This window comes from Ischnura elegans, chromosome 1 (genome assembly GCF_921293095.1).
Source record: "Ischnura elegans chromosome 1, ioIscEleg1.1, whole genome shotgun sequence".
In the NCBI taxonomy this organism is placed as follows: domain Eukaryota; kingdom Metazoa; phylum Arthropoda; class Insecta; order Odonata; family Coenagrionidae; genus Ischnura; species Ischnura elegans.
In genome coordinates this window covers 142488855-142510345 of record NC_060246.1, presented here as the reverse complement: position 1 = coordinate 142510345, position 21491 = coordinate 142488855, and the positions used below count along the sequence as shown (strand labels likewise).

Genomic DNA, 21491 nt, shown 5'->3' with positions numbered 1-21491 from the left:
ATTGAACTTCGCATATTTATCGGGACTTCCGACAGATGGACTGGACACAAGAGTGATTATCGGCTTCAAACCAAGCTACCAAAGGTTGAAATGGCAAATCCGATATCAGGCAATGCGTCTTATGAATCAGATTGGCCGACATCAGCGACTCCGTATGTTTATATGTTTTTTATTTCTATTGTAAGTTTTATTTCTATAAAATGTAATAGTCTTAAAAAAGAAGAAGTAATTTTTAGGGCCACTTTTATAAGCCTGCTACACTTTAACCGTAGGATGACACAACCTTTCACTTTATCTAGAGGTGGTTGAAAGTTCTGGTTAGCTTAGGTCAGCTAACCAGAATTTTCAGCCGCCGCCAGACAAAGCTGTAGGCAGAATCATACTATAGCTAGCGCTAACCAGACATGGTAAAACTGGCTCTTAAATAATCTCTTTATAAGTATTTCATTTGATTTTTTCCATTTGTCATAGTAAAGCTGAAGTTGGAGTCACAATGTTGATCTCAAATTTAGTTATTACTGTGCAGCCGTGTTGTGCTCTCATTTTGGGCACACATTGAGTATGTTTCTTGCCCTCTAACAGTCGATTTGACTTAATGGGATTGTGAAACGTCTTTGTGTTAGCTATGAGAGCCGCAAATAATTTCTGAAATAAATTCCCCTCATATTTCGTCCCTACTCCCCGAGTGACTCCAAAAGAACACGAGAAGCTTCGACAGGTTTAGAGCGTTCTTCATCATGATTGCGAATACTTACTTTCCCAGGTATTTTAAGAACACGCGAGCCTGTCTGTATGAGCGATATCCACTGAATTAGAGGCTTTTGCCAAGTATTTGCGTTCCGATAGGACTGCAGGAAAGCAATGGGATAGTAGTATGAAAGCCATCCGAAGGCAATCGAGCGCTATAGTACCGATTATAAGTTGAATCGGCCCTCTAGAGGTCTCAGAAGGCATGCACGGCACTCTAAGTTGTGAAAGAGATAATGCTGTCACTAGCCAGGCATAGCAGCTGCAGCTTCGTACTTTAACATGACATTGTGCCCTCTTTATCATAGAGAGATATTTTCCGTTCACTTGCCTGCGTAGTACCATGAGTGGATCCCCAAAAGCTATAAGCATCATAAAAAAAGAGGTTAGATTTGAATACCATTATCACCAGGCATTTTCTACCTAAGACTTAGTTTTCATTTCTGCATCTTTCTCTGCACTCTTCCGTCCAATCAGTGGCGTAGCCGGGGGAGAGGGTCCGTGGGGTCCGGACCCCCCCGAAATGTAAAAACACAATTACTTTCCTTCATCGAAGAAAACAAAATATAGAAAAATCATGATTTTACAAAATATTTCTTTAACAAGTGAAGTTTTTTCGATTATGAAAAGGGTTAAAATTTAGTTTAAAACCCATTACTTAGTACCCTGTTTTTCTAAAATCCCCCCCCCCCCTGATTTTGGACCCCGCCCGAACGAAATTCCTGGCTACGCCACTGCCTCCTATCCATTAAAAAAAATACTTGGAATCCAAAATTTTACTTTCAGAACTATCCCCACTCTTTCTGCTCTTCGACCCTAATTTACACGAGCAATAAAAAACATGAGCATGAGCAAATACCCAATATTAAATATTAACCAGAGCAATTGCCGGCTTCTACGCCTGCGAACGAGATTGAAACGGCAAAATCCGCGATCACGAAATGAGTGTTAACCCTGATGGAATATTCCTACCTTAGCTTTTATCTTCATGCTGTTCATTTCCATTGGAATTTTTGGTTCATTACATCAAACACTCACGAAGAAGGAGAAGAATCAAGGATTTAATGAAATCAACTCAAGGTTGTTTCATTTGATAATTTTTCATTCCTTATAATAATAATAGTAATAATAATAATGAAATAGTGGGTTAAAACGATAGTCTTAGCCGCCTTGAGACCATTTCTTTACACTAAATTTAAGACAGGGAATCTGCAATACTTCAGGAGATGGTGAGGGAGACAATATTCAGCATTTTTTGCTATAAACATAGGGTCCAACTCAAAATGTGCGATTATAATTTTCTGAGACTGTTAATCTGAAAATGGGTGAGATTCGGCAATCGTATTCCTCATGCTTACCAAAAGCTCTCGTTTCATGAAGCTCAAAGATAAATCGTTTCAGCAATTATGATCGCAATTTTCCGGTCAACCTTAATTATAGAATGTCCTTAAAAATTATAGTTTACAATTAAATTTTCAAAAGGCTGGATATCCAAGAAAAACCGTTTTCATGGTAACTGCAAAGTGCATCCAAAAAATGTTTGTGTTGCCATAGCTCAGTAACTAAGGAGTTGCGACCCCATCTTTATGGAAAAAATGATTCAAAATTGTCTCCTTTACTACCTCCTGAAGTATTGCAGATTCCTCCTGAAGTATTTGCCACAGAGTTAATATAAGAAAAGGTCTCGAGGCGACTGAGGCAGTCACTGAAACCCACTTCTTTATGATTATTATTATGATGAATGAAAAATAATCGAATGAAATTCCCATAAGTAGATTTCATTAAAACCCTGATAGAAGGATCTGAGCTTTTCCCGGCGTATGATGATGTTGAAGTTGTTTCGGGTTTCCCACCGGGTGATGTTTTCCATCTCTGCCAACGTTTCGATGGCCGTGTCGTCCATCGTCATCAGGGCTTGATGACGATGATGCCATCAGCCCTGATGACATCAGCCGATGATGACATCAGCCCTGATGACGATGGACGACACGGCCATCGAAACGTCGGCAGAGATGGAGAACCTCACCCGGTAGGAAACCCGAAACAACTTCAACAAAATCCTGATACTTCTCCTTTTTCTCCAAATCCTCCTGAAACACCATGAACGAAATCAAAAAGAGTACGAGGAAGGACAATTTTTCTCTTCGCCTCGGAGTGTATCTTTGTTCCTTTCTCTCCTCGACGCTTGTTCGAGTCGCCTCCTAGGACGATGAAAAATCGGCACCGCTCGAATGCTTATGCAGTCCAAGCGTTCAGACACACTGCGCCTCCTCCCCCTCCCCATACGCGATAGATATCGGTGGCAGCCTTCTTCAATGCCGAGACGGCAAACACTTCAACCTAAAACGCTGTCAGCCTAGAAATCCCGGGAACGTCACCACTGGGGCCCACTTCCTCCGTGACTTTCGTGATGTGACGCGAGGGGACGTGACTGAGGTCGTCACCTTCACCTTAAATAAATGGTGAGCGGGAGAAATCTGCTCCGTCCCCCGCGTGGCCCATATTCTAACAACTGTAAAGACGTTTATTTGATTGGTGACCGACGTGCGTTGACAACGGCTATATACCTACACTAGCCTTAGAGTAAGTGTGTACAAGCAAGAGCTTACTCAGGATCAAAACTAGTGGGGGGGCAAGCCATGGTTGTTCAAGTTGTAGGTAAGATTTAAGCATGGAAAAGGTGAATGAAATCAACATTTTAAGAAAACGGTAACAGCCCTGTATTAGTCTTTAAAATTATTTGCCTGAAAAAATATTAATTTCCTTAAAGACAGTTGCGATTTTTGCTTCTGGGTGGGGGGCAGCTGCCCCCTCCTGCCCCTCGCTGGGAACGCCCATGTGTACAAGAGCGCTGCTCAAGGTGACTGCGCAAATACCAAAACACTGAGGCCAACAATGAAACCTCAACGTCAGTATCATTTAAAGAAATATAAAACTTAAATAAATGAAACACTTATTGATAGAATCTTTTAAAATCCTCTTCCTTCTTCTTTGTGGGCATTTTTGACTGAAATTAAATTTTCAATCGAAACAAACGAAAACATATGCTATCGCCGCAGTCAACCGGTCACATCCACTAGTCCCATCATGCAGTGGCGCAGCGAGGGGGGGGGGGGGTTTGGGGATAAACCCCCCCCCCCCCCAGAGCTCAGAGAAATTTTCAAGTTAAATCCATTTTACTTAGTGAGCTTTACGGCTTTCTGAGGGATATTTTATAAATCATTACACTATTCTATAAGTAATATCAATGCAATTAAGTAAAGGATTTATCCTAAAAATTTTCTGGGAGGACCCCCGCACCTCCCGCTTACCCTGGCGGGTATTCCATACCCCCAGACACCCCAGTATTAGTTGCGCCTAAAATCCCTCCTAGCCTTAACTCCTTGCTGCGCCCCTGTTATCATGTGATGTCGGGTTGGGACATTTCTATTTTGTTCCATGCAAGTTCAGAACAAAAGTGTTCAAATTTAACTCTGAGAATGTAGAAGGCCATTGTGACCGTAGTTGACAGAAGAAAAACAAAAAAATTGGTGCCTATTAGGTGTTCAATAAAATATATCACTAAACATCGATAAACAGTGACGAGTTCAGTTAGAAAAAAATACTAGCAAAAACAGCAAAATATAATAAAAAGGAATTAAGAAAAATACAGACAGGCAAAAGAAAAAAATGTGCACCTGCTCAGACTAGTTCCTATGCTATAAGTACAGTGTCTTGTCCTCCCAGGTATATATATATATATATAATTTTCCTAGGGGGTCGTTTCACCCGCTTATGTGGATTACAAATTAGCTTTTTCATTGAGATTGTATTCCCATTAATTTTCGAATTCATCAATCACACGATCATTTTTTTCGTCCCTCTTAGTGATAACTAAAGCGATCGCTTTTCGCTACCGGAAAAGTGATCGCTCGAGTGATCATTTTCCTGAATCACACGGTCCCTCCCGCCGTCGCTTTTCGCATCATTTCCGATATCACAACTCGTTGTCATAGGACGCATCACGAAAATATACTATTGCATGTTTATGTTTACCTATGTTGCTCCCACGATTTTAAAACGTTGCGCTGCAATCGCTCGATACAGGCATGCGTTCTGATTGGCTGATATGGTATTTCAGTGACGGTTTCAGCGACGGAAAAAGCGACCAGACGAGATATGAAAAAAGTGATGGGAATTCGCATCATTGGAGTCATCTCGAGAAACAATTGCGCGCGACGATCATTTCCGAGTGATCACTCAAGTGATCGCTGGAGTGATCACTGAAAATGACGAAAAAAAATGATCGTGTGATGCAGGCTTTAAACTGAGTGGCATCGGGAAATCCTTATTAACCGCGCTAAGAAAAAGCCGTGGGCACCCAATGGGAAACCCGAATCCCAGAATAGACTTTCATGACACAGTATGCCGGAAAATCATCTGAACGTGAACTACACTCAACTCTACGGGGAGAGAGTGTTCATCGCAGCATCCACGCAGTCAGTAGCGGATCTATGGGGGGGGGGCAAGGGAGCTTTGGATATCCAATTTACACTAGATAGAATGGTAATTTTTGTTCCGACCCCCCACTGCCGTTGGGAGTTTATCCCTTACTTATCACCTCCCTTTTCCCTATCCTGGATTCGCTTCTGTACGTAGTTATGACAGAAATTAACAGGGTGGGAAATCTGAATGGCCTTAAATGGCCTTAAATGAAACATCAAAATTGGACAGCGCTGAATGACACCACAGCCAATCACGCAGCGCATGGCAAATACGGTAGATACCTATAAAAAATATCGGTCAGAAATTCACGTTCAACACTCATTTCCCCGATCATGGTACTTGTGTCGGGAGCCGGAACATGATGATTCTAGGTTTGGCAATGTAAGAAATACGACGGTAGCATTATCACAGGAATTTTTTATTGCTCATACTCAGGGACAATACGTCTCGAAATCACGAGGAATCTTTCTCCTATTCTTGAGCTGTTAGATGAGCTCATGAAGTTTTAGATATCAGGAATAGTATCCTTGAGTATGATTTAGAGTAGAGAAAATATCGCCGACCTCATCGTAGAATTGGAATCTCAACTTTCTTATGTCCATGTCCACATGTAACAATTATTCAAAGTGGAAGTAATAATACATCTCCTTATTTTCTCGGACATTATCATTGATCCTCCTCCCAGATCCGCTGGTGGAGTACTCTTTAAATAGAGTCCGTCTAAACAATTATACTGAGAAAAGTCGTATCTGCAACATAACTGCGACAAATTATTTTACTCTTGGCTTTCCATTCCCTATCCTGAAAATTCAAAGCATCGCAAAGTAAATAATTAAGGTCAATTCCCCATAAGGGATCTAGCAAGATAATGGTCAATGGAAACAGCAGAGCTTTCCCTAGTTTTAGAAAGTCTTTAGAAATTAAAACCATAAGCGCAAAAGCGATACAATTAATGTGAGGAAAGCAAACTATTCAGAGCTCCAGACTTTATAATTTGGTTGGAAATCTCATTAGTTTCTAGGTTAACTTCACTACCGAGATTGACTTTGCTTAGACTGCCGCCTTATTAGGGGCAGGTGTCTTCAATGCAGAATGAAGACATAAAGGATGTAATAGTCTTCCAGGAAAGTAAGGATATAATATTCCTCCAGTCTCGTCGGTATCCGTAAAAGACTCTTTGAGTACTTTTGAGCCTCGACGCCAATCCTGTACGGTTTGGAACAGACCGATAGCAGCGTTTTTGGTCTTGGTTTAGAATTTCACTTTTTCGTAAAAATAATGTTCTATCATTCTGTCCAAACACTCCAAACAGAGCATTTATTTTTTATTGAAGGCCTGACGTCAGTAGAAATAATTACTAACGTTTCTATCTTCCTGTTCAGCCTCATTTCTGGAGAAAACTGAGTTTTCTATCCAAATATTAAGTTCTAAGTGTATTCAAAGTTATTATGAGAGCATTATAAGATTATTAAATTGAATTTATCAATGATATTTCCGTCCTAGATGATCGCATATTTAAAAATACACACATATCTCCACACCGGCAAGAGGTTTATGCAAGAGTAGGTACTAAAATTATGAATTCACTGATATTTTGAATGTGTACGGTAAAATAGAGAATTTGAAGTGATTTTTCAAAGCTGTATATGAGGGTTATTTTTTTAGCTAATGCATTATTAATCGTAGATCTGAAGCACTTCAAATGAAACGGATGTCTGAGGAGTGGCGCACTGGCAAACATGAACTTGCTGGTACGAGTTATCCTTGTTTATATGGTTGAATCGAGATTCGCGGCATTACTTCCGGAAGGATGGAAGGTGAAGTGAACTGGAGCCTGTCCATTTGGATCAACAAACTTCGAGACTCTCTTGACTGTGAGAAATTAAGCGATTAGCGGAGATGGAAAAAGTGGCTCCCAATCAATAACACAGGACACGCACCAAGGAGCTCGGTGCGATTCCTCAGAGGCAATAGCAAAGAACTTCAGGATTTATACCATTAAAATATGGCCGTAAACTTGAGCGAGTAGAATAGTTTAAATAAGTTGACAACACGACGGAGAAGAACGGAAAACAGGTAAAAATTGTGGGACGATCATAACGCTTAAAAAGGAATAATTTATAAATAGGAAATAGATGGTGAGATGACGAAGCTAATGAAGAGTATGACGTGGAGTATGTGAGGGTTAGGTTTTTTCTACATATGGTTTAAATGAAGACGCTATGGAAAGGGATACAATAGGCTTTAGACTTTAAAACATAGGAATGATGAGGAGTGGAGAAGGTGGGATGAACGGAGATGAAAAAGAATGAAGCAGTTCCAGAGTTTAAACTCCCTTTTCTCAGTTGAATCTTCACCATCAAAGACTTAGGTGTTTAAATAGATCAAAAATTAAATTTCTGTGTGCATATCTTAAAAATTAAAAGCAAAGCTATGTCTCTCCTTGGCCTCCTCTACCGCTTCTCAGAAATTGCAGACCCGATTGCATTACGCGCATATTTTTCGACTATTTTCGTTCCCGTTATAATGTATTGCTCCCCCATTTGGACCATCTCAGCCCCATCCAATATTTTGACCCGTAAAAGTGAGACAAATTTTGTCACCAAAATAGTTAAGCACAGAGTCCCTCATATTCGTAATATACCAGCTGATACTGTTTTGCCTACACTCTCTGCATCTAATATTCCAAATTTAATCCTCAAATCCGATTTAAAACTAATACATAGCATTCTAAACTCTGCCATAGACTGTCCCGATCTAGTCTCCAATCTAACTTTTAAAGTTCCATGCAGACCCACTCGCACGCATTCGCTCCTTCATATGTCCATTCCCGGAGTGTCACTGACCAAACGCTCCATCCTCTTCCGCCTCTCTTCCAACAAAATTCTCTTCCAGACCACATTGACCCGTTCTCTTTTCCTAACCACACATTTACAAACCGCGCTCTTACCTACCTTAATAGAAACTCTTAAGGTCAATAAGATTACGTTCAATGCATTGTTATTTATTTTAATTTATTCTGTTAAATTTTTTTTGTATGTTTTATATTTGTTATACTGTGCCACTGTAAACTGGAAAATTTGCTGTATGTGGACAACTTGATAAAGAAATAATCATGGTGGACGAGCAGAGAAAACTGATCAAGGACGTGCATGAGAAGTAGAGCTATGTACTAAAGGGTTGCTAGAGACTATGATAGAGGGCTGGATGTTAACTTGATGGTTTAGGAGTTTGATAATGGGGTTTATTAATAACAAGGAGAGTAATTGATGTTATGTTGAGCGGAAGGTGGAAAATCAGATGAGGGAATGGTGAAGATAATGAGTAAACTGGGTGTTAACCATACAAATTACCGTTTAAAAAGGATACAATTATATAGAATCTTTAGTTAAAAAACTAAAAATTTCAACTAAAACACAATTATTAACAGTGTTAGAAAAACATCCGTCTGTATGTGGTTTCAAAATTCAGTAACTAGAAAGAAAGAGCGTCATATCACCACAATTGGTGCCAGGGATTGACTCAGAGTAAGAGTATGGAGTGCTTGCGATAAAGAGCTGGCGCAGAACCCAGATGTGACTGAGTGGATGAGACATTATGATAAAGACGGCGAAAAAGTGACCGCTTTAGCCATCCAATGAATTCCAAACGTTTGGATTACTTGGAACTCTGCCACCATACTATATACATTTTAATGTAGGGAGTAGAACGGTTAAAAACATTTTGGTAATCGGGAATATTATATTCGGGTGATTATTATTAAAAGAAAATAGAATTCCACGCCATTTCCCTACGAAATCTGGTTTATATCATGGATTTTTTGTGCTTGATATAGTTGCACTTCCTTTCGTAGCGAGGTAATACGCCATTAAAAAATTACCAGGATGTACTGGTGGCAAAAAAAACTCCAAACCATGGTGCATACAATGGCTGAGAATGCCCCTAACCTTAAAATTTGAAAAAATTTCAGTTAACCCCTTTATCTCTGGCTACGTTCATCTTTAACAGTGAACTTCTACGCACTACGGTTACATTTATATATAAAAATTACATCATATTCGCTGTCTTTTCTATGTTCATTCAATTCCCCATCATAATTTGTTCATACTTATATTAGTACTTCAATTTTCCGTTTCGGATATAACCGTAGAGTGTTGACGCATAGAACAACAAATGTGATGTGTTGAAACGTTTTGGTAATATTATAAATTACGCGTTCCCATTTGATAGGTTTCAAATTTTATAATTCCCGACGTAATCCTAAAATTGATTTACTTATTTTAGAACATGTTCTCCGTATTTATTGTTACATCGGCGAATGAAAGGGTCTTCAATATTTCATTCTTTTTCTATGCCAGAATAATGCAGAACTCCGTCATACATTTAATACATTCGCTCGAAATGCTATAATTCACACCAAGACCAGACGAATTCACCGTGCAGCTCTAAGGGGTACATTTCTAACGACTTCATTCCATCTACGTCACCACAATCTTATCATCACATCGCCTCATTCACTAATTGCGAGCCATAGTCAAAGGATTCGCTTCCTAGGCATCCAGTCTCCAAGGCGTGACCAATCCGTTATCCGTCGAGCGAGCGTCTTGCTTACTCGACCGAGGAGACGTTTTTCCCCCGAACGGGAAGCAGCCTTCGAGATGCCTCCACGATTACCACCATAACATCCAGATTCACGGGCTCCACCTTCGTGAAAGTGGGATAATATTTAAGAAATAGGGTGGCTGCTCCCGTTTCGCGCACTTCTCCTTCAGTTATCTTCAGTTTCTCTTCATCTATCAATCTTATTTTTTAAGCATTGAATTGTGAGGAGGAATAAAACATCTAAGAATGTAAATATATTAACAAAAAATCAAAAGGAAATAATTCTTAAAATTAAATTTAAAAAGTAATTAAAGTTACTATTTTATCATGTAAATCCTGTGGATTATTTTATTATTTTATCAAAACAGCGAATCTTTGCCCCTAACCTTACAATCTTAAATAATATCATGACATCCCTTTAATATCGGCAGCACTCATCTTTTACAGTGAACTGCCACACACTAAGATTCCATTTATGGCACAAAATAATATTACAATCCCTACTCGTTCTTTGCCTCCATTCAACTAACTCATTCAACGGTAATGCCAGTGGATAAAATATATTATTGGATTCAGGGATATCAATGTACTGTCTTCATCTTTCAGCGCTGTTTCATCATAAATATATATATGTCAATGTAGGTTCCTGGGAGACGAATCGTTCTCTGAATTTAAGCGTAAATGTCTAATATATTACTTTGCATTCATAAGTCATGCGGAAAAATAATAACACTAAAATACACATTCTTGTGCATGGTAGTTTTCGATTATAACATATCGTGGATGTGGTTCAGCGACAACCAATTAAACGAAAGAATCTATCCGAGAGGTAAGAGGCATTGAAGAAACAGAAAGGACTATTTATAACAGATATAGCAGAGTAAAAATGAAAGTTCACAGGGCATGAATTCTATGGGAAAATCTTAAAATTTTATTTTAATTATTCACAGGAATGAATCTCATGGTGTTCCAATCAAATTTTTTGATTGTGAACGTTGGAATGGATACCAAAACCTCAACAAAAAAAATAGTGAGTATTGGAATTAAATTCTCAAAGAAACTAATTACCTTGGACACAGTGGTGCCATAGTAAAATTAGCAGTTCCGGAACGCACTTACCTTAACTTATTTTACATTGGAAATATTACTCTTAGTGTTTTTTATTAGAAATTACGTCTGGACATTTTAAAATAAATTTTTGTTTTGGTTACGAATTATAATTTAGATATTTTTAGGCACCAAAATTAATAAAAGTGCTATTTGACTATTCTGTTGTTTCTTAACCAGTGCCAAAACGGCGCGGGCGTTCCGGCACCATGACATCACTGCTAGGACACCAAAATATTTGAGGATCAGAAGCTATTAAAACGGCGGATGAATTCAATTTTATATCTAGCCAAAAAATTGCAATTCCATAAAATACAGTCATGCAATTCGCCAAACAAAACTTTATGGTCAAAATTTCAAGATTCAATGCTAATTTATACAGTAATCCGGGTAAACACAAATAGTTGCAGTTTTGAATAATTAAATCGACTCAATTCTCTAAATTTTTATCTCAGTGAAAGGTGACAGAGGATTTTTTCCGCGACGAAAAATGGGCCTTGGGTTCCACGCGATGGGCTCCTTTGTCCCGCAATGGACTAACGTGGGTGTGAAGAGAGCATCCTAATTGTGAGGACGCTGTACGTGTCCACGGAACGGACGCTCAGCTATGTGACCTCTTGGCGCCTTTCCACGCGAGTAGGCTAATGCTGCTTGCTGCTGGTGAGTTTCTCTCCTCCTTTCCCTCCATTCTTCCTCACTTTCCTCGTAGAATTCGTCCACACATCGCCCTCAAACTGAACGGTTAACAATCCCTCCAATTAAGATTGGCGTAAACAGTCGAGCATATTTAGGAAATATCACACATAAGGTCTCAAGAAAAGACGAACGTGACACTTTCACTTATAATTGTTCATTTGGGAGAAGTGAAAGGGATAATTTTACAATGCCCCCACTGTTTAGGAAAGAAATTTAAACTGCACTGCGCGTAGTTGTTTTCTTCGGAGTTGAGTGATGTTCTTGGGAGATCAAATCCATTGAGGACACTGCCATCGAAATACTTTAGGAGAAAAATAAACTTTGGCAGATAAAGGGACAATCGACATGTATAGACTTTGACTACCGCAAAATAATTCGTTTTTCAGGTAAGCCAACGTTGACTTGGTGAAACAGGTTCAATAAATTCCGTGTTATATAAATATTTTACTAAATTTACGGATACTTAAATGAATTTTCTTCCATAGGAAAATAAAAAAATCAAATGTTAATGAAATTTTCACCTTTGAAAATACAAAAAATTCGCCGGGAGTCCCCTTTAAACTACTTCTTAGATTAACTGGAGCGATCAAAGGGATGCCGACTAATTTTTGGACTAGTAAAATAGAGAATAATCACATCGCATCTGACTGAACTTCAAATTCTTAGCGCTGTGGTTATCAATGACTCAGAAAGGAAAGTATATCAGCTCGACCGTTGGCAGCTTCAATCGCCATCATATCAATTATGGTCCATATGTCTATTGCATTAGCAGGTCTAACTAACGTATATAATGGCTATAATCTTTCACCTGTCTTCTAGAAAATTGATCCGTCGTATATTCATTTTGATGGGTCTCTCAGAATCACTCAATCACTTTTTTTATGGTCGTTCAAATAAAGAAAATCCTGTATAGAAGCTGCCAAGACTGCTCTCTGCTGACAGATATTGATATTTCGGCCGAGGGCGAGAGAGGCGTCGAGTGTCCACCAGGAAATCAAGGCTGGCCGGAGAACGATTTTCCGGGCCGATGGTCGACGAAAAAAATCAGACCACTTTTCCCCGCCCGCCCCATATTACTATCTATCAGCCGAAAGAAACTCTCTCGCGCGCGCGCTGCCACTCTTGCATTCCTGCGCCGAAATGAGGATGCGCTCCATCGCCATCTTCACTTCCGATAGCATTTCGTGCGACCGTCATCGGCACCTCCACTCCCTGCGCGGGAATCCACTCACACCTATAGCCAAAACACTTCTCTTCTTCTCAGTGGCGTATCCAGGAATTTCGTTCGGGGGGGGGGGGGAGGGGGTCCAAAACCAGGGGGGAAATTAAAAAAAAACAGAGTACTTAGTAATGGGTTTTTAACTAATTTTAACACTTTTCATAATCGAAAAAACATCATTTGTTAAAGAAAAATCTTTAAAATTCATGATTTTTCAATATTTTATTTTATGAAAGAAAATAATTGTGTTTTTATATTTCGGGGGGCGGCGGGGGTCCGGACCCCTCGGACTGGCTACGCCACTGCTTCTTCTGCTCCCGGACTATACTTCGTTCAGCTAAGGAATTCCACCTCAGAGTGCATGTCTAAAAAGAGCACTTAAGACGGCTGCTAAAATAATAGTGGACATGACGATATCATCAAGCTATGAAAAATGTGCAAAATTGTTCCGACCCAGGTTTTCGATTAGGATATAGTTATTATCAAGGTATATACTAAAGAAATCCCTGGGTCGGAACAATAAAAGTTTTTTCGGAACATTAATAATTTAATCATTTAGCACATTTGATATGTGGTTCCACCAAGTGAAGCCGAAGCACGTGATGTATACAGGTATGAATAGTTGATCATTTTTAAAGTTTATTCATGCGGAATTCATAAACGCCTTCATGTTAATACCACGTTTGCTCACCGTGTTACGAAAAAAATGGTGTCGATCAATTAAATTTTTATTTATTTATTTATTTTATTCTCAAACCTCTGGATACAGCTCTTATTGGCCATTTTACACCGGGGTGTTCAACAAATGTAACAAGTAAACGTACACAAACAACCATGCCCTGAACCGTTGAAACCTACCCAGGCGGGACTCGAACCCGCGACCTCTTATTTGGCAGCCGATAACGTTACCCCGCCGCCACCGAGGCCGGCAAAATAGTACGCCTGCATGAAGCATTGAACCTGGGTCCCTCACGTGGTAGCAACTGACTCTTAACAACTTGTCTAAATCGGTTGACAAATATTTTAGTATGTCTGATAAGTCAATGCGATATTGTGTGAGGCATAAAAAGGCTGAAGGGCATGGTGCAATGGATGCTATCGTTTTCATAAGTCTCTCCCCAAGTCAGGCACAGTCAGCTCCATAGTTTACCGGAATTAAACTTCGCGCATTTGTGGCGTGGTCCATGCCCACTAATTGTAAGAGCTGAAAGACATTTAAAATGCTAGAGCACTGAAGGTTGCTGCGTAGGAACCAAAAGATTAATAATTAAGAAAAGCTCTAATCCTCCTCAATAGGAGTATCCGCTTGCGTTTTCTTAGTGACGTATTTTCTGATACTTAAAAAAATGGAGTAGCTGCCTGCGACTCCTCGTGATATTAATTTGGTGGTTTCCTTTTCCTTCCACAATGCAATACTGCTGCCGTTAAAGTAAATTTTACCACGTCCATAGGGAAATGAGTGTCGCTGTACTAATCACTAAGGTCTCCGCCTTGACTTATATCACTCACCAAGAAGAGCTGTTGCCCATTCCCTGGGTGATGAGAGGCATAATTGTTAGCGGTCTCCCGTCGCCAAGCCACGGCATCCACAGGCTTAATTTCTCATTTATAATAATAATAATAAACGTCTTTATTGGGCGATATTTGGACTAGAAAGTCCCATCTTTCATCTAACCCCAATCATTTATATGGCCTATCTTACCCACGGATAGACCCATACCACCTCGAAATACCGCCGCCTTTTGTCCACGACTCCTTATTTGATAAATAAACTCGCTTATAACGAAGCTAACAACTATATCTAGAGGTTGACCCACCATCCGCAACCCGTTGGAGGCACTAGGTGGCTTAAGGCCAAGGAGCTTAGCTTAAGGCTCAGCCGCGTGCTGCACAGCATATCCTCAGTAAAAGCTACATCTCTAAAAACCCACCATTAAGCTCAATTTGGCCCCTTTCCCGAGTGACCACATCTCTAAAAAAAAAAAACAATTTCAAAATTTTGACCGCGTCGAACTAAGGTACCTATATTCCGGAAATTTCAACCCAGTTTGGATTCTGGCGAGAGAATAGGGAGGTGCTTTTCGTTTGGGTGTGTTTGGGGACATGCTCCGTCAGAAGAAGACGTCCCAGATCGACGCGGCGGCGGAGCGGAGGGGCAAAGGGACCCACCCACCACAGCTTTAGCTTTCCCCGGCACCCACGCCACCCTCCAACCGAATAATCTCTCGGAATTCGCGCGGAATAGTCCGTAAAATTCAGGTTGTCGGGATCGTAAAAAAAATACTCATCATTTTTCCTGCTCACCCTTTCCGCTGAAGCTCATGCTCGACAGGTCTTTTTATGACATATCTCCTGTTTAAAACTTTAGTCATACCCTTCAATATTTTGCGATACTTTTAAAAAATTAGACGCTTTTCAACATTTTTTCGGTACATCGTATTCGAAATTTACACGACAGAATAATCTCAGAAGTATAAACCTCAAGATAGGACGCTTCACCTATACCTACTTCATACTTCAGTTATAATCTTGAAATTTTCAGGCAAATTTAACACTTTCCAACATTTTTCTGTAGCTTGAATTCGAAATTTTAACTTCAGCCTTATCTCAAAAATCCTCATAATAGGATGCATCACCCCCCACCTACTTAAAACTTTAGTTTTAACCTCGAAATTTTCAGGATAATTATGCAATTTAAACACAATAATTTTTCTGTCCCTCGAGTTGGAAATTTTATTTCAGCATTATCTGAGAAGTAGAATCATCTCAAAGGGACGCATCAGCTTCACCTGCTTATTTCCTTAGGGATACAATTTAGACTTAGGTGGTATTATTATTATTATTATTATAAATATCATTATTAGTGTAGTATTATTTAGACTTATTGTTAGAGTATTTTCTTTGATTAGAAATCGATCGTTTGATAACGTGGTGAACACAAAGGTACGATATTGCGAATTATTACCCGGTTTTTATTTCATCTCGTGTAACTGATTTATAACTGGTTATCATTTTTTAAATGTCAGGGTATGCAGAGCAGACCCTAGTTAGGATTATCTGGAATCTCAAATAGAAAATTTGACCTTGCCATTTCCTTCGCGGCGTCGTTCGCATTGAAGATAAAGACAGATGTTGACAGAGATCATCTCTCTCAAACCCTAAATATTTAAAGTTAATTGCGTGAGTTTTAAAGAAGTTACATGAAAGCTAAAAAGGTAAAATGCGGCCGTTCGAGGGGGAAAGACCACTTTGAACGCTTTAGCCTCAATCACACCGTCATTATTTTTATCCCTTCCGAGGGACATCTCCATCCATCGCTCCAATGATGGAATGGCAGAAAAAATGACCGTTTCACGCAATAATTTTCCACGAGTTGTATAAATGGAAAGTGACGGAAAAAGCGATGTGGTAAGGGACAGTGGGAATGACCGTGTGATTCAGAAAGTGATAGATAAATAGAGTCCAGCGCGCAGCTAGGAATTAATACTAGGGGTGGTTTTAGGCGCAACTAATACTGGGGGGTCTTGGGAATATCCTACACCTGCCAGGATTAGCGGGAGCTTGCGGGTACCCTCCCCCAGAATTTTTTTAAGATAAATGGTTCAAAATGATGAGTTTCACGGCTTTCTGAGGGGTGTTTTATTAATCCTTAATCTATTCAGTAAGTAATACTTATCCAATTAAGTAAAATGGATAAATTTAAAAATTTATCTGAGCTCTGGGGGGGTTTTATCCCCAAAAACCCCCCTCTCTGCGCCACTGGATCGAGTGATCATTCTTTTTCTCCCTGAAAACCTATCGCTTGGGCTCTCATCCTGAAGGACGAAAAAAAAAGATTGTGTGATTCAGGCTTTGCGCGGACGGCTATATTATTCGTGCACAACTTGCAAAACTCCCCTCTGACAGAGACCCCATCCTTGGATGACTGTTTTCTGACTCAGATATCCCGGAACCACTCCTCACAACATATCGAGAATATCGCACGAGGACTCCTCAAATAGGCGAGTCACCGCGAAAGAGTCCACTCTCCAGAATGGGATTGGTTTCGCGACACCAGTTCCCATTCAATAAAGCCCGTGACTGGAATGAAGGATGAAGGGGACGTGATCACGCGACACTCACAACACGGGGGCGTTTAGCTCGCGGCCCACGCGACAGCGACTGCAGGACATCCATTCAGTCTTTCACTCCAAAGGAGATCACGGTGGGGCCAAATTCTGAAATAAAATTATGAATAGGTTTCCATTCAAACCAGGGGCGAATATGAGGGGCACCTAGGCTTATCATCCGTGGGATTCTCCCCAAAATAGAGCACATTTCTCTGCGTCACTACCGTCCGCAGCTAAAAAAAAATATTGTACAATATATATGAAACGATAACTGCAGAAAGGCATCATGTCCAATTTGGCTGACTTAACGGGAGAGAAAAAGAAAACCTAGGAAGCCCATATGCATCATATATAATAATTGTTTAAATATTTTTGTTTGATATGACTGGGCATTTGGAACTTGTATATATATACTAATAAAGTAAGTAAAATATTTTAAGATAGTTGGCCAAAGATTTTGTCCAACCGTCCAAAAATCGTACAACTTGGACATGATCTACATTTTCTTTCTACAGTTAGCGATTCATATGTGGAGTTGGGAGATCTCCACGTTTAAAGGCCGCTGTACATGGTGAATGATCATGCTGAATGATCCCGTGATCATTCACAGTATCATGCGAGAAAAACAACATGTTATAATTTTCACTGAATTATCATGCGCATGACGGTTCATTCGCGAATTTTTCCGTCATACAAGGCGAAAGATTTCATTCGCATCATCATTCAGCATGATCATTCACCGTGTATAAGCGGCCTAATTGAATAAATTTATTAGATCTTATTAAGCGATGTCCTCACATTCTGACAGTTAACGCTTCAGAAAGTGTTCGCTTAGCTTCAGGGAAGTATTAGCGAGTTAATCCTTCGTCATCTGGCGCAGTCTGGTTAACGCGTCTGCTAAACGATCAGAAGATAATAGGCTCAAATGCTGGAATAGGCGATTGATTTCCTTAAATTTTAATGTGGTTTACGAAATGGCCTCACACAATCATCTTTTTAAGCTTCGCTATTTAGCACTTTATACGACGAAGTTGTGGTTGCCTTAAAGGACTCACTTTTATTAAACGAATTATATTTAAATGAATTAAAAAATATATATTTAAAATTCACTTTTATATTCTTACAAAAAAGAAGAAAATAAAAATAATAAAGATGAAACTACACTTTTTCAAAAACAGTATAAATTGCATTAAATAGTAAAAAAAATAAGCTTCTCATCACCATAAGACAAAAGCTTGGGTGCCAAACCTTGCTCACCTGTAAAATAGATTTTGAGAGCCACACTATCTGTCAATGAAAGATCACAAGCACAAAATAGACAAGCCAGCTTTCAAATTCTGGTAAATATTCTTTCTTGTATTGGGGGATTAGGGATTGGAACGATCGTCCAAAGAAAGTTTTTGAACCCGTCCCGCAAAACCTAAAGACCTTCATGATAAGGTTGACTAATATTGAAGGGTCTTTTTCATTTTGTATATTTATTATGTTTTGGATAATGTTAAATTGTATTACTTACTGTTTTGTGTTTCTCCATGTATATGTTTTTTCCTCATAGCAAAGTCATGTTTTAATTGCGTAAAACCAATATGTTACCACCCAAACAAGGGTTGACTTGAAACTTTAATTTTTATAATAATAATAGATAATAATGATCAGTTTTTGGAAAAATCGTGAATTTAAAAAAATCTCTTTTCATATTAGCTAATTTACATTTATTTTTAGTGGAAAACAAAATTTAATATAACCATGACTATAGTGCATCCATCCCAACTTCGCGACGACAAGAGAGGGGGACTGGGGCCGATTGAGTCCAGCCGAAACTCTCGCGAGCTCCACCGACCGAACGCCGTCACGCGATGGCACGTGAACGGGGACCACGGCACGCCAAGGAAGGGGGGAAACTTGCTCCCCTGCCCTTAATACTTCCCCTCCCTGCCTCCGGACACGCAAAACGCGTGCGCTACAACCACCACGGCGTGCACGGGTGTCGTCGAAGCCGGAATCGCCCGCCGCCCTAATCCGCCGAGTGAAATCACTCCCTCCCCTCCCCACTTTCTCACGAGGTTCCCACCGTTCAAGGTCAACCGAAGCTCACCCCTCCTCCTACTCTTGTCCAAATACCCTCGGGGAATACTGAGGGGCGGAATAATTTTTTTCGTATCATGAACCGTCAACTAAGTCAACAACTCTAGCATTAAAATCACTGGATAGAACACGTGACTTTGTACGCAGTCACGCGCGCGGATGCACATTTAAATACACCTAAGATGATATTCGCATGAAAAAATCATTTGGCTTCACCGGGATAAGGCTATCCCGGCTTAGCCAAATGGTGTTTTCTTGGCAAATTTCTTCCTGGAAGTATATTCTATTGTGTATGAGTGTATTTCCCCAGCCAAATATCCTAGAGGTGGCTCGCAGGGTATAATGAAGATATAGTTTACTTAATTTTTTTCTTCTTATATTTTACCAGGATATAGTATACTAACATTTAGTATGGTTGAGCAGAATAGGAAAGATAGGTACATAGAGAGTCAGTATATTCTAAATTTAATATTGATTATCAATTATTTATTTGCTTTACCATCCATCCATCACTACATACTCTACTTTACTGCAGTCATGATGTGCAGACTTCAGGTTACTGATCGTAGGACAGAAATATTACTGAAGCCATAACAACAAGTTATAAATATTTTACCGGTATATTTTGAACTACAATAGCCTGCTAATTTCATTTATTTTCATCCCCAAATATCTGCTTTGAGGGCATCTCACTCTCCTACTGTCAGACAAACAACTTCAGAGAAATATTTTGCACATAGGCTTCAATAAAACTTAATGAAAATGCCGATGAATCATTCCCAAAAAGTATTGTTTCTCTCGCAAACAGCACTCCACCCCATGATTAGGCTGAGGCAATATGGTTACAATTACAAAGTTTACGCATAAATAACCTGCTGAACTCTAATCAAAGCTCAGGACCATGACCGCATTTTACGGCTTTTTGATTTCAAATTACATTGTCAAAATTTATCACAAATAGAACTGAAACTTTGATTGTTTCTAACCACAGTTATCTCTAATTTTAAATAATTAATCATATAGCTTAGATAACTATGCGAGTAAAAAGAACACGATCTATGTTTACAGACAACGAGGTAACTCACCTTTTCCGATCCTCAAATCCATTTTATCTCCCATTTCGCGGTACACCATTTATCACTCATCCGCTCCAACACAAATAAGATAGCTTACACCCTTGACGAAGAGGAAGAAAAGTATACATTAGTTTCCTTAAAATTAAGGTTTGGTATGTATATAAATGTGGAATTAAATTTGGGTCAAATATCTACAAAGTAATACTGCTGTTTGTGCGAAATAATCAGCCTTCGATTATTATTATAGACAAATATACCGTTTATACATGAGCGAAACGTTGTGGGACCAGCGACCGAATTACACACAAGAGCTGTACGTATACGAAGAATGAGGAGGCCATCGTCCTCTTTGGATAACTTGGTAACCACTAGCACGAGCTGTAGTGAAAACAGCTGGCGGAAGAGAAGGACGAGCAGGAAGGTCACCCGAGTCGACACCCAACAGACGAGCACGCTGCCTGTCAAAAACGAACCAACTTCGCAATAGCGAGCGTGGCCGGCGAAGGATGGCAGAGGACGAGAATCGACACCCGAGAGCCCGATTCAGTGTGACGCATTAGTATTGAACGCACGAGTTGGGAGAATCTCTTCGGGGAACGATCGGTTGCGCTGCGATTGTCTGCTGAAGGTATATTGAGGGAGAGATCGAGGGAGTGGTGAAGACCTTCACGAAATCCCACCCGCTTTCCCGGAATCGCACGACCGTGACGGTCTGCTACCGGGGTGGCTTCGTTTCCGTAAACAAGTGTTCCTGATTTTTTCTTGTCCACGAGGAGTGAGTGCGTTATTTCTTAATGGGTTCTATATTCGTACTTGTCCGTTTCCCGATCCTTCGCCTACTTCTAGCGCTATTGGCGGTGAAAACCCGATGGTCTTCACCCTTTCGCAGATAAGTTGCTGATTGCACCTTACGCCTCGACCTCGCGTGGTTCAGTGTCTTTTTTTACTCTTTTGAGCGATTATTTCCTTCAACGAGTGGTCCTATCAGAACGAGTTAATGAGCCGAAGATTTCATGAGTTGGTGACGTCTATGGACGTCATCAACTCATGAAAAGTGGGCAGCAACTTGCGAATTTCAAATTTCTATCAGATTATGGCATTCTATGTCTTCCGAATTCCCAATTTCCATGCCTCGCGATCATTCCTCAATCTTCATCTAATCCTCTTCCGCTCATTTCTTTCTGTATCACATGCATCCAATTTTTCTTTCCCACCTCTTCGTCATCTACCTTCTGGATTCCACTGCAAAATTTTAGTCGGGAGCTTCATTTCGTACAAGTTTACCGGACCCGTACCATTATAATTGCTGTTTTTTTATTTTATCCACTACGGTCTCATTGAGATTCATTGTATCTCTGGTTCTTC

General features: G+C 39.9%; 1 protein-coding gene across 1 annotated transcript in view; it reads right to left on the bottom strand.

Annotated features, from left to right (window-relative positions):
* LOC124171262 (lysine-specific demethylase 9-like) overlaps positions 1-20488 on the bottom strand; it is a 78641-nt gene extending 58153 nt beyond the window's left edge. The window contains exons 1-2 of the mRNA XM_046550412.1: positions 20384-20488; positions 20136-20226 (exon numbers count right to left, since the gene is read on the bottom strand). The gene's annotated coding sequence lies outside the window, so the exon portion shown is untranslated. The remainder of the gene's footprint in view (positions 1-20135; positions 20227-20383) is intronic.
* Between the last annotated feature and the right edge of the window lie 1003 nt (positions 20489-21491).